At 39.4% G+C, this 13121-nt stretch overlaps 1 protein-coding gene across 3 annotated transcripts in view; it reads left to right on the plus strand.

Moving 5' to 3' along the window:
* Nucleotides 1-13121, plus strand: part of zbtb20 (zinc finger and BTB domain containing 20) — a 329339-nt gene that overhangs the window by 172348 nt on the left and 143870 nt on the right. The window lies entirely within an intron of this gene.

Here is a 13121-nt window from a genome sequence, read left to right on the forward strand (position 1 = left end):
TAGATGCGCTTTTGGTCTGTTTATGTTACAGTAGATGCGCTTTTGGCCTGTTTATGTTTCAGTAGATGCGCTTTTGGCCTGTTTATGTTACAGTAGATGTGCTTTTGGTCTGTTTATATTACAGTAGATGTGCTTTTGGTCTGTTTATGTTACAGTAGATGCGCTTTTGGCCTGTTTATGTTTCAGTAGATGCGCTTTTGGCCTGTTTATGTTACAGTAGATGTGCTTTTGGTCTGTTTATGTTACAGTACATGCGCTTTTGGCCTGTTTATATTACAGTAGATGCGCTTTTGGCCTGTTTATGTTTCAGTAGATGCGCTTTTGGTCTGTTTATGTTACAGTAGATGTGCTTTTGGTCTGTTTATGTTACAGTAGATGTGCTTTTGGTCTGTTTATATTACAGTAGATGCGCTTTTGGCCTGTTTATGTTACAGTAGATGTGCTTTTGGTCTGTTTATATTACAGTAGATGCGCTTTTGGCCTGTTTATGTTACAGTAGATGCGCTTTTGGCCTGTTTATGTTACAGTAGATGTGCTTTTGGTCTGTTTATATTACAGTAGATGCGCTTTTGGTCTGTTTATATTACAGTAGATGCGCTTTTGGCCTGTTTATGTTACAGTAGATGCGCTTTTGGCCTGTTTATGTTACAGTAGATGCGCTTTTGGCCTGTTTATGTTTCAGTAGATGCGCTTTTGGCCTGTTTATGTTACAGTAGATGTGCTTTTGGTCTGTTTATATTACAGTAGATGCGCTTTTGGCCTGTTTATATTACAGTAGATGCGCTTTTGGTCTGTTTATGTTACAGTAGATATGCTTTTGGCCTGTTTATGTTACAGTAGATGTGCTTTTGGTCTGTTTATATTACAGTAGATGCGCTTTTGGCCTGTTTATGTTACAGTAGATGCGCTTTTGGTCAGTTTGTTACATTAGATGTGCTTTTGGTCTGTTTATGTTACAGTAGATGCGCTTTTGGTCTGTTTGTTACAGTAGATGTGCTTTTGGTCTGTTTATATTACAGTAGATGCGCTTTTGGCCTGTTTATGTTACAGTAGATGCGCTTTTGGTCTGTTTGTTACAGTAGATGTGCTTTTGGTCTGTTTATATTACAGTAGATGCGCTTTTGGCCTGTTTATATTACAGTAGATGCGCTTTTGGCCTGTTTATATTTCAGTAGATGCGCTTTTGGTCTGTTTATATCACAGTAGATGCGCTTTTGGCCTGTTTATGTTACAGTAGATGCGCTTTTGGTCTGTTTATATTACAGTAGATGCGCTTTTGGTCTGTTTATATTACAGTAGATGCACTTTTGGCCTGTTTATGTTTCAGTAGATGCACTTTTGGCCTGTTTATATTACAGTAGATGCGCTTTTGGCCTGTTTATGTTACAGTAGATGCACTTTTGGTCTGTTTATATTACAGTAGATGCGCTTTTGGTCTGTTTATATCACAGTAGATGCACTTTTGGTCTGTTTATGTTTCAGTAGATGCACTTTTGGTCTGTTTATGTTACAGTAGATGCACTTTTGGTCTGTTTATATCACAGTAGATGCACTTTTGGTCTGTTTATGTTTCAGTAGATGCACTTTTGGTCTGTTTATGTTACAGTAGATGCGCTTTTGGTCTGTTTATATCACAGTAGATGCACTTTTGGCCTGTTTATATTACAGTAGATGCGCTTTTGGCCTGTTTATGTTACAGTAGATGCGCTTTTGGTCTGTTTATATCACAGTAGATGCACTTTTGGTCTGTTTATGTTACAGTAGATGCACTTTTGGCCTGTTTATGTTACAGTAGATGCGCTTTTGGTCTGTTTTTGTTTCAGTAGATGTGCTTTTGGCCTGTTTATGTTACAGTAGATGCGCTTTTGACCAATTTATGTTACAGTAGATGCAATTTTGGCCTGTTTATGTTACAGTAGATGCGCTTTTGGTCTGTTTTTGTTTCAGTAGATTCATTTTTGGTCTGTTTATGTTACAGTAGATGCGCTTTTGGCCTGTTTATGTTTCAGTAGATGCGCTTTTGGCCTGTTTATGTTTCAGTAGATGCGCTTTTGGCCTGTTTATGTTACAGTAGATGTGCTTTTGGTCTGTTTATGTTACAGTAGATGCGCTTTTGGCCTGTTTATATTACAGTAGATGCGCTTTTGGCCTGTTTATGTTTCAGTAGATGCGCTTTTGGCCTGTTTATGTTACAGTAGATGTGCTTTTGGTCTGTTTATGTTACAGTAGATGTGCTTTTGGTCTGTTTATATTACAGTAGATGCGCTTTTGGCCTGTTTATGTTACAGTAGATGCGCTTTTGGCCTGTTTATGTTTCAGTAGATGCGCTTTTGGCCTGTTTATGTTACAGTAGATGTGCTTTTGGTCTGTTTATATTACAGTAGATGCGCTTTTGGCCTGTTTATATTACAGTAGATGCGCTTTTGGCCTGTTTATGTTTCAGTAGATGCGCTTTTGGTCTGTTTATGTTACAGTAGATATGCTTTTGGCCTGTTTATGTTACAGTAGATGTGCTTTTGGTCTGTTTATATTACAGTAGATGCGCTTTTGGCCTGTTTATGTTACAGTAGATGCGCTTTTGGTCTGTTTGTTACAGTAGATGTGCTTTTGGTCTGTTTATATTACAGTAGATGCGCTTTTGGTCTGTTTGTTACAGTAGATGTGCTTTTGGTCTGTTTATATTACAGTAGATGCGCTTTTGGCCTGTTTATGTTACAGTGGATGCGCTTTTGGTCTGTTTGTTACAGTAGATGTGCTTTTGGCCTGTTTATGTTACAGTAGATGCGCTTTTGGTCTGTTTGTTACAGTAGATGTGCTTTTGGTCTGTTTATATTACAGTAGATGCGCTTTTGGCCTGTTTATATTACAGTAGATGCGCTTTTGGCCTGTTTATATTTCAGTAGATGCGCTTTTGGTCTGTTTATATCACAGTAGATGCGCTTTTGGCCTGTTTATGTTACAGTAGATGCGCTTTTGGTCTGTTTATATTACAGTAGATGCGCTTTTGGTCTGTTTATATTACAGTAGATGCACTTTTGGCCTGTTTATGTTTCAGTAGATGCGCTTTTGGCCTGTTTATGTTTCTGTAGATGCGCTTTTGGTCTGTTTATGTTACAGTAGATGCGCTTTTGGCCTGTTTATGTTTCAGTAGATGCGCTTTTGGCCTGTTTATGTTTCTGTAGATGCGCTTTTGGTCTGTTTATGTTACAGTAGATGCGCTTTTGGCCTGTTTATGTTTCAGTAGATGCGCTTTTGGTCTGTTTATATTACAGTAGATGCGCTTTTGGCCTGTTTATGTTTCAGTAGATGCGCTTTTGGTCTGTTTATGTTACAGTAGATGCGCTTTTGGCCTGTTTATGTTTCTGTAGATGCGCTTTTGGTCTGTTTATATTACAGTAGATGCGCTTTTGGCCTGTTTATGTTTCAGTAGATGCGCTTTTGGCCTGTTTATGTTTCTGTAGATGCGCTTTTGGTCTGTTTATGTTACAGTAGATGCGCTTTTGGCCTGTTTATGTTTCAGTAGATGCTCTTTTGGCCTGTTTATGTTACAGTAGATGCGCTTTTGGCCTGTTTATGTTTCAGTAGATGCGCTTTTGGCCTGTTTATGTTTCTGTAGATGCGCTTTTGGCCTGTTTATGTTTCAGTAGATGCGCTTTTGGTCTGTTTATCTTACAGTAGATGCGCTTTTGGCCTGTTTATGTTTCTGTAGATGCGCTTTTGGTCTGTTAATGTTACAGTAGATGCGCTTTTGGCCTGTTTATATTACAGTAGATGCGCTTTTGGCCTGTTTATATTACAGTAGATGCGCTTTTGGCCTGTTTATGTTTCAGTAGATGCGCTTTTGGCCTGTTTATGTTACAGTAGATGTGCTTTTGGCCTGTTTATGTTTCTGTAGATGCGCTTTTGGCCTGTTTATATTACAGTAGATGCGCTTTTGGCCTGTTTATGTTTCAGTAGATGCGCTTTTGGCCTGTTTATATTACAGTAGATGCGCTTTTGGCCTGTTTATGTTTCAGTAGATGCGCTTTTGGCCTGTTTATGTTTCAGTAGATGCGCTTTTGGCCTGTTTATATTACAGTAGATGCGCTTTTGGCCTGTTTATATTACAGTAGATGCGCTTTTGGCCTGTTTATGTTTCAGTAGATGCGCTTTTGGCCTGTTTATATTACAGTAGATGCGCTTTTGGCCTGTTTATATTACAGTAGATGCGCTTTTGGCCTGTTTATGTTACAGTAGATGCGCTTTTGGCCTGTTTATATTACAGTAGATGCGCTTTTGGCCTGTTTATATTACAGTAGATGCGCTTTTGGCCTGTTTATATTACAGTAGATGCGCTTTTGGCCTGTTTATATTACAGTAGATGCGCTTTTGGCCTGTTTATGTTTCTGTAGATGCGCTTTTGGCCTGTTTATGTTTCTGTAGATGCGCTTTTGGTCTGTTTATGTTACAGTAGATGCGCTTTTGGCCTGTTTATATTACAGTAGATGCGCTTTTGGCCTGTTTATGTTTCAGTAGATGCGCTTTTGGCCTGTTTATGTTTCTGTAGATGCGCTTTTGGCCTGTTTATGTTTCTGTAGATGCGCTTTTGGTCTGTTTATGTTACAGTAGATGCGCTTTTGGCCTGTTTATATTACAGTAGATGCGCTTTTGGCCTGTTTATATTACAGTAGATGCGCTTTTGGCCTGTTTATATTACAGTAGATGCGCTTTTGGCCTGTTTATGTTTCTGTAGATGCGCTTTTGGCCTGTTTATGTTTCTGTAGATGCGCTTTTGGTCTGTTTATGTTACAGTAGATGCGCTTTTGGCCTGTTTATATTACAGTAGATGCGCTTTTGGCCTGTTTATGTTTCAGTAGATGCGCTTTTTGCCTGTTTATGTTTCAGTAGATGCGCTTTTGGCCTGTTTATGTTTCTGTAGATGCGCTTTTGGTCTGTTTATGTTACAGTAGATGCGCTTTTGGCCTGTTTATATTACAGTAGATGCGCTTTTGGCCTGTTTATATTACAGTAGATGCGCTTTTGGCCTGTTTATATTACAGTAGATGCGCTTTTGGCCTGTTTATATTACAGTAGATGCGCTTTTGGCCTGTTTATGTTACAGTAGATGCGCTTTTGGCCTGTTTATATTACAGTAGATGCGCTTTTGGCCTGTTTATATTACAGTAGATGCGCTTTTGGCCTGTTTATATTACAGTAGATGCGCTTTTGGCCTGTTTATGTTTCTGTAGATGCGCTTTTGGCCTGTTTATGTTTCTGTATATGCGCTTTTGGTCTGTTTATGTTACAGTAGATGCGCTTTTGGCCTGTTTATATTACAGTAGATGCGCTTTTGGCCTGTTTATGTTTCAGTAGATGCGCTTTTGGCCTGTTTATGTTTCAGTAGATGCGCTTTTGCCCTGTTTATGTTTCTGTAGATGCGCTTTTGGTCTGTTTATGTTACAGTAGATGCGCTTTTGGCCTGTTTATATTACAGTAGATGCGCTTTTGGCCTGTTTATGTTTCAGTAGATGCGCTTTTGGCCTGTTTATGTTACAGTAGATGCGCTTTTGGCCTGTTTATGTTACAGTAGATGCGCTTTTGGCCTGTTTATGTTTCTGTAGATGCGCTTTTGGCCTGTTTATGTTACAGTAGATGCGCTTTTGGCCTGTTTATGTTACAGTAGATGCGCTTTTGGCCTGTTTATGTTTCTGTAGATGCGCTTTTGGCCTGTTTATGTTACAGTAGATGCGCTTTTGGCCTGTTTATATTACAGTAGATGCGCTTTTGGCCTGTTTATGTTTCTGTAGATGCGCTTTTGGCCTGTTTATGTTACAGTAGATGCGCTTTTGGCCTGTTTATGTTACAGTAGATGCGCTTTTGGCCTGTTTATGTTTCTGTAGATGCGCTTTTGGCCTGTTTATGTTACAGTAGATGCGCTTTTGGCCTGTTTATGTTACAGTAGATGCGCTTTTGGCCTGTTTATATTACAGTAGATGCGCTTTTGGTGTGTTTTTGTTTCAGTAGATGCACTTTTGGTCTGTTTATGTTACAGTAGATGCGCTTTTGGTCTGTTTTTGTTTCAGTAGATGCACTTTTGGTCTGTTTATGTTTCAGTAGATGCGCTTTTGGTCTGTTTTTGTTTCAGTAGATGCACTTTTGGTCTGTTTATGTTACAGTAGATGCGCTTTTGGTCTGTTTTTGTTTCAGTAGATGCGCTTTTGGCCTATTTATGTTACAGTAGATGCGCTTTTGGTCTGTTTTTGTTTCAGTAGATGCACTTTTGGTCTGTTTATGTTTCAGTAGATGCGCTTTTGGTCTGTTTATGTTACAGTAGATGCGCTTTTGGTCTGTTTATGTTACAGTAGATGCGCTTTTGGTCTGTTTATGTTTCAGTAGATGCGCTTTTGGTCTGTTTATGTTACAGTAGATGCGCTTTTGGCCTGTTTATGTTTCAGTAGATGCGCTTTTGGTCTGTTTATGTTTCAGTAGATGCGCTTTTGGTCTGTTTATGTTACAGTAGATGCGCTTTTGGTCTGTTTTTGTTTCAGTAGATGCACTTTTGGTCTGTTTATGTTCCAGTAGATGCGCTTTTGGTCTGTTTTTGTTTCAGTAGATGCGCTTTTGGTCTGTTTATGTTTCAGTAGATGCGCTTTTGGTCTGTTTTTGTTTCAGTAGATGCGCTTTTGGTCTGTTTATGTTTCAGTAGATGCGCTTTTGGTCTGTTTATGTTACAGTGGATGCGCTTTTGGTCTGTTTATGTTACAGTAGATGCGCTTTTGGTCTGTTTATGTTACAGTAGATGCGCTTTTGGTCTGTTTTTGTTTCAGTAGATGCGCTTTTGGTCTGTTTATGTTTCAGTAGATGCGCTTTTGGTCTGTTTTTGTTTCAGTAGATGCGCTTTTGGTCTGTTTATGTTTCAGTAGATGCGCTTTTGGTCTGTTTTTGTTTCAGTAGATGCGCTTTTGGTCTGTTTTTGTTTCAGTAGATGCGCTTTTGGTCTGTTTATGTGACAGTAGATGCGCTTTTGGTCTGTTTATGTTTCAGTAGATGCGCTTTTGGTCTGTTTATGTTTCAGTAGATGCGCTTTTGGTCTGTTTATGTTACAGTAGATGCGCTTTTGGTCTGTTTATGTTTCAGTAGATGCGCTTTTGGTCTGTTTTTGTTTCAGTAGATGCGCTTTTGGCCTGTTTATATTACAGTAGATGCGCTTTTGGCCTGTTTATATTACAGTAGATGCGCTTTTGGCCTGTTTATGTTACAGTAGATGCGCTTTTGGCCTGTTTATATTACAGTAGATGCGCTTTTGGCCTGTTTATATTACAGTAGATGCGCTTTTGGCCTGTTTATGTTACAGTAGATGCGCTTTTGGCCTGTTTATATTACAGTAGATGCGCTTTTGGCCTGTTTATATTACAGTAGATGCGCTTTTGGTCTGTTTATGTGACAGTAGATGCGCTTTTGGTCTGTTTATGTGACAGTAGATGCGCTGTTGGCCTGTTTATGTTTCAGTAGATGCGCTTTTGGCCTGTTTATGTTACAGTAGATGCGCTTTTGGCCTGTTTATATTACAGTAGATGCGCTTTTGGCCTGTCTATGTTTCAGTAGATGCGCTTTTGGCCTGTTTATGTTACAGTAGATGCGCTTTTGGTCTGTTTATGTTACAGTAGATGCGCTTTTGGCCTGTTTATGTTACAGTAGATGCGCTTTTGGTCTGTTTATGTTACAGTAGATGCGCTTTTGGCCTGTTTATGTTTCAGTAGATGCGCTTTTGGTCTGTTTATATTACAGTAGATGCGCTTTTGGCCTGTTTATGTTTCAGTAGATGCGCTTTTGGTCTGTTTATGTTACAGTAGATGCGCTTTTGGCCTGTTTATGTTTCTGTAGATGCGCTTTTGGTCTGTTTATATTACAGTAGATGCGCTTTTGGCCTGTTTATGTTTCAGTAGATGCGCTTTTGGCCTGTTTATGTTTCTGTAGATGCGCTTTTGGTCTGTTTATGTTACAGTAGATGCGCTTTTGGCCTGTTTATGTTTCAGTAGATGCTCTTTTGGCCTGTTTATGTTACAGTAGATGCGCTTTTGGCCTGTTTATGTTTCAGTAGATGCGCTTTTGGCCTGTTTATGTTTCTGTAGATGCGCTTTTGGCCTGTTTATGTTTCAGTAGATGCGCTTTTGGTCTGTTTATCTTACAGTAGATGCGCTTTTGGCCTGTTTATGTTTCTGTAGATGCGCTTTTGGTCTGTTAATGTTACAGTAGATGCGCTTTTGGCCTGTTTATATTACAGTAGATGCGCTTTTGGCCTGTTTATATTACAGTAGATGCGCTTTTGGCCTGTTTATGTTTCAGTAGATGCGCTTTTGGCCTGTTTATGTTACAGTAGATGTGCTTTTGGCCTGTTTATGTTTCTGTAGATGCGCTTTTGGCCTGTTTATATTACAGTAGATGCGCTTTTGGCCTGTTTATGTTTCAGTAGATGCGCTTTTGGCCTGTTTATATTACAGTAGATGCGCTTTTGGCCTGTTTATGTTTCAGTAGATGCGCTTTTGGCCTGTTTATGTTTCAGTAGATGCGCTTTTGGCCTGTTTATATTACAGTAGATGCGCTTTTGGCCTGTTTATATTACAGTAGATGCGCTTTTGGCCTGTTTATGTTTCAGTAGATGCGCTTTTGGCCTGTTTATATTACAGTAGATGCGCTTTTGGCCTGTTTATATTACAGTAGATGCGCTTTTGGCCTGTTTATGTTACAGTAGATGCGCTTTTGGCCTGTTTATATTACAGTAGATGCGCTTTTGGCCTGTTTATATTACAGTAGATGCGCTTTTGGCCTGTTTATATTACAGTAGATGCGCTTTTGGCCTGTTTATATTACAGTAGATGCGCTTTTGGCCTGTTTATGTTTCTGTAGATGCGCTTTTGGCCTGTTTATGTTTCTGTAGATGCGCTTTTGGTCTGTTTATGTTACAGTAGATGCGCTTTTGGCCTGTTTATATTACAGTAGATGCGCTTTTGGCCTGTTTATGTTTCAGTAGATGCGCTTTTGGCCTGTTTATGTTTCTGTAGATGCGCTTTTGGCCTGTTTATGTTTCTGTAGATGCGCTTTTGGTCTGTTTATGTTACAGTAGATGCGCTTTTGGCCTGTTTATATTACAGTAGATGCGCTTTTGGCCTGTTTATATTACAGTAGATGCGCTTTTGGCCTGTTTATATTACAGTAGATGCGCTTTTGGCCTGTTTATGTTTCTGTAGATGCGCTTTTGGCCTGTTTATGTTTCTGTAGATGCGCTTTTGGTCTGTTTATGTTACAGTAGATGCGCTTTTGGCCTGTTTATATTACAGTAGATGCGCTTTTGGCCTGTTTATGTTTCAGTAGATGCGCTTTTTGCCTGTTTATGTTTCAGTAGATGCGCTTTTGGCCTGTTTATGTTTCTGTAGATGCGCTTTTGGTCTGTTTATGTTACAGTAGATGCGCTTTTGGCCTGTTTATATTACAGTAGATGCGCTTTTGGCCTGTTTATATTACAGTAGATGCGCTTTTGGCCTGTTTATATTACAGTAGATGCGCTTTTGGCCTGTTTATATTACAGTAGATGCGCTTTTGGCCTGTTTATGTTACAGTAGATGCGCTTTTGGCCTGTTTATATTACAGTAGATGCGCTTTTGGCCTGTTTATATTACAGTAGATGCGCTTTTGGCCTGTTTATATTACAGTAGATGCGCTTTTGGCCTGTTTATGTTTCTGTAGATGCGCTTTTGGCCTGTTTATGTTTTTGTATATGCGCTTTTGGTCTGTTTATGTTACAGTAGATGCGCTTTTGGCCTGTTTATATTACAGTAGATGCGCTTTTGGCCTGTTTATGTTTCAGTAGATGCGCTTTTGGCCTGTTTATGTTTCAGTAGATGCGCTTTTGCCCTGTTTATGTTTCTGTAGATGCGCTTTTGGTCTGTTTATGTTACAGTAGATGCGCTTTTGGCCTGTTTATATTACAGTAGATGCGCTTTTGGCCTGTTTATGTTTCAGTAGATGCGCTTTTGGCCTGTTTATGTTACAGTAGATGCGCTTTTGGCCTGTTTATGTTACAGTAGATGCGCTTTTGGCCTGTTTATGTTTCTGTAGATGCGCTTTTGGCCTGTTTATGTTACAGTAGATGCGCTTTTGGCCTGTTTATGTTACAGTAGATGCGCTTTTGGCCTGTTTATGTTTCTGTAGATGCGCTTTTGGCCTGTTTATGTTACAGTAGATGCGCTTTTGGCCTGTTTATATTACAGTAGATGCGCTTTTGGCCTGTTTATGTTTCTGTAGATGCGCTTTTGGCCTGTTTATGTTACAGTAGATGCGCTTTTGGCCTGTTTATGTTACAGTAGATGCGCTTTTGGCCTGTTTATGTTTCTGTAGATGCGCTTTTGGCCTGTTTATGTTACAGTAGATGCGCTTTTGGCCTGTTTATGTTACAGTAGATGCGCTTTTGGCCTGTTTATATTACAGTAGATGCGCTTTTGGTGTGTTTTTGTTTCAGTAGATGCACTTTTGGTCTGTTTATGTTACAGTAGATGCGCTTTTGGTCTGTTTTTGTTTCAGTAGATGCACTTTTGGTCTGTTTATGTTTCAGTAGATGCGCTTTTGGTCTGTTTTTGTTTCAGTAGATGCACTTTTGGTCTGTTTATGTTACAGTAGATGCGCTTTTGGTCTGTTTTTGTTTCAGTAGATGCGCTTTTGGCCTATTTATGTTACAGTAGATGCGCTTTTGGTCTGTTTTTGTTTCAGTAGATGCACTTTTGGTCTGTTTATGTTTCAGTAGATGCGCTTTTGGTCTGTTTATGTTACAGTAGATGCGCTTTTGGTCTGTTTATGTTACAGTAGATGCGCTTTTGGTCTGTTTATGTTTCAGTAGATGCGCTTTTGGTCTGTTTATGTTACAGTAGATGCGCTTTTGGCCTGTTTATGTTTCAGTAGATGCGCTTTTGGTCTGTTTATGTTTCAGTAGATGCGCTTTTGGTCTGTTTATGTTACAGTAGATGCGCTTTTGGTCTGTTTTTGTTTCAGTAGATGCACTTTTGGTCTGTTTATGTTCCAGTAGATGCGCTTTTGGTCTGTTTTTGTTTCAGTAGATGCGCTTTTGGTCTGTTTATGTTTCAGTAGATGCGCTTTTGGTCTGTTTTTGTTTCAGTAGATGCGCTTTTGGTCTGTTTATGTTTCAGTAGATGCGCTTTTGGTCTGTTTATGTTACAGTGGATGCGCTTTTGGTCTGTTTATGTTACAGTAGATGCGCTTTTGGTCTGTTTATGTTACAGTAGATGCGCTTTTGGTCTGTTTTTGTTTCAGTAGATGCGCTTTTGGTCTGTTTATGTTTCAGTAGATGCGCTTTTGGTCTGTTTTTGTTTCAGTAGATGCGCTTTTGGTCTGTTTATGTTTCAGTAGATGCGCTTTTGGTCTGTTTTTGTTTCAGTAGATGCGCTTTTGGTCTGTTTTTGTTTCAGTAGATGCGCTTTTGGTCTGTTTATGTGACAGTAGATGCGCTTTTGGTCTGTTTATGTTTCAGTAGATGCGCTTTTGGTCTGTTTATGTTTCAGTAGATGCGCTTTTGGTCTGTTTATGTTACAGTAGATGCGCTTTTGGTCTGTTTATGTTTCAGTAGATGCGCTTTTGGTCTGTTTTTGTTTCAGTAGATGCGCTTTTGGCCTGTTTATATTACAGTAGATGCGCTTTTGGCCTGTTTATATTACAGTAGATGCGCTTTTGGCCTGTTTATGTTACAGTAGATGCGCTTTTGGCCTGTTTATATTACAGTAGATGCGCTTTTGGCCTGTTTATATTACAGTAGATGCGCTTTTGGCCTGTTTATGTTACAGTAGATGCGCTTTTGGCCTGTTTATATTACAGTAGATGCGCTTTTGGCCTGTTTATATTACAGTAGATGCGCTTTTGGTCTGTTTATGTGACAGTAGATGCGCTTTTGGTCTGTTTATGTGACAGTAGATGCGCTGTTGGCCTGTTTATGTTTCAGTAGATGCGCTTTTGGCCTGTTTATGTTACAGTAGATGCGCTTTTGGCCTGTTTATATTACAGTAGATGCGCTTTTGGCCTGTCTATGTTTCAGTAGATGCGCTTTTGGCCTGTTTATGTTACAGTAGATGCGCTTTTGGTCTGTTTATGTTACAGTAGATGCGCTTTTGGCCTGTTTATGTTACAGTAGATGCGCTTTTGGTCTGTTTATGTTACAGTAGATGCGCTTTTGGCCTGTTTATGTTACAGTAGATGCGCTTTTGGCCTGTTTATGTTACAGTAGATGTGCTTTTGGTCTGTTTATGTTACAGTAGATGCGCTTTTGGCCTGTTTATGTTACAGTAGATGCGCTTTTGGTCTGTTTATGTTACAGTAGATATGCTTTTGGCCTGTTTATGTTACAGTAGATGCGCTTTTGGCCTGTTTATGTTACAGTAGATGCGCTTTTGGTCTGTTTATGTTACAGTAGATGCGCTTTTGGCCTGTTTATGTTACAGTAGATGTGCTTTTGGTCTGTTTATGTTACAGTAGATGTGCTTTTGGTCTGTTTATATGACAGTAGATGCGCTTTTGGTCTGTTTATATTACAGTAGATGCGCTTTTGGCCTGTTTATGTTACAGTAGATGCGCTTTTGGTCTGTTTATGTTACAGTAGATGCGCTTTTGGCCTGTTTATGTTACAGTAGATGTGCTTTTGGTCTGTTTATGTTACAGTAGATGTGCTTTTGGTCTGTTTATGTTACAGTAGATGCGCTTTTGGCCTGTTTATGTTTCAGTAGATGTGCTTTTGGTCTGTTTATGTTACATTAGATGCGCTTTTGGTCTGTTTATGTTACAGTAGATGTGCTTTTGGTCTGTTTATGTTACAGTAGATCAAATCAAATCAAATCAAATCAAGTTTATTTGTACAGCGCTTTTAACAATAAACATTGTCGCAAAGCAGCTTTACAGAATTTAAACGACTTAAAACATGAGCTAATTTTATCCCTAATCTATCCCCAATGAGCAAGCCTGTGGCGACGGTGGCAAGGAAAAACTCCCTCAGACGACATGAGGAAGAAACCTTGAGAGGAACCAGACTCAAAAGGGAACCCATCCTCATTTGGGCAACAACAGACAGCCTGACTATAATATTAACA

The sequence above is a fragment of the Neoarius graeffei genome, chromosome 28 (genome assembly GCF_027579695.1).
Source record: "Neoarius graeffei isolate fNeoGra1 chromosome 28, fNeoGra1.pri, whole genome shotgun sequence".
Lineage (NCBI taxonomy): Eukaryota > Metazoa > Chordata > Actinopteri > Siluriformes > Ariidae > Neoarius > Neoarius graeffei.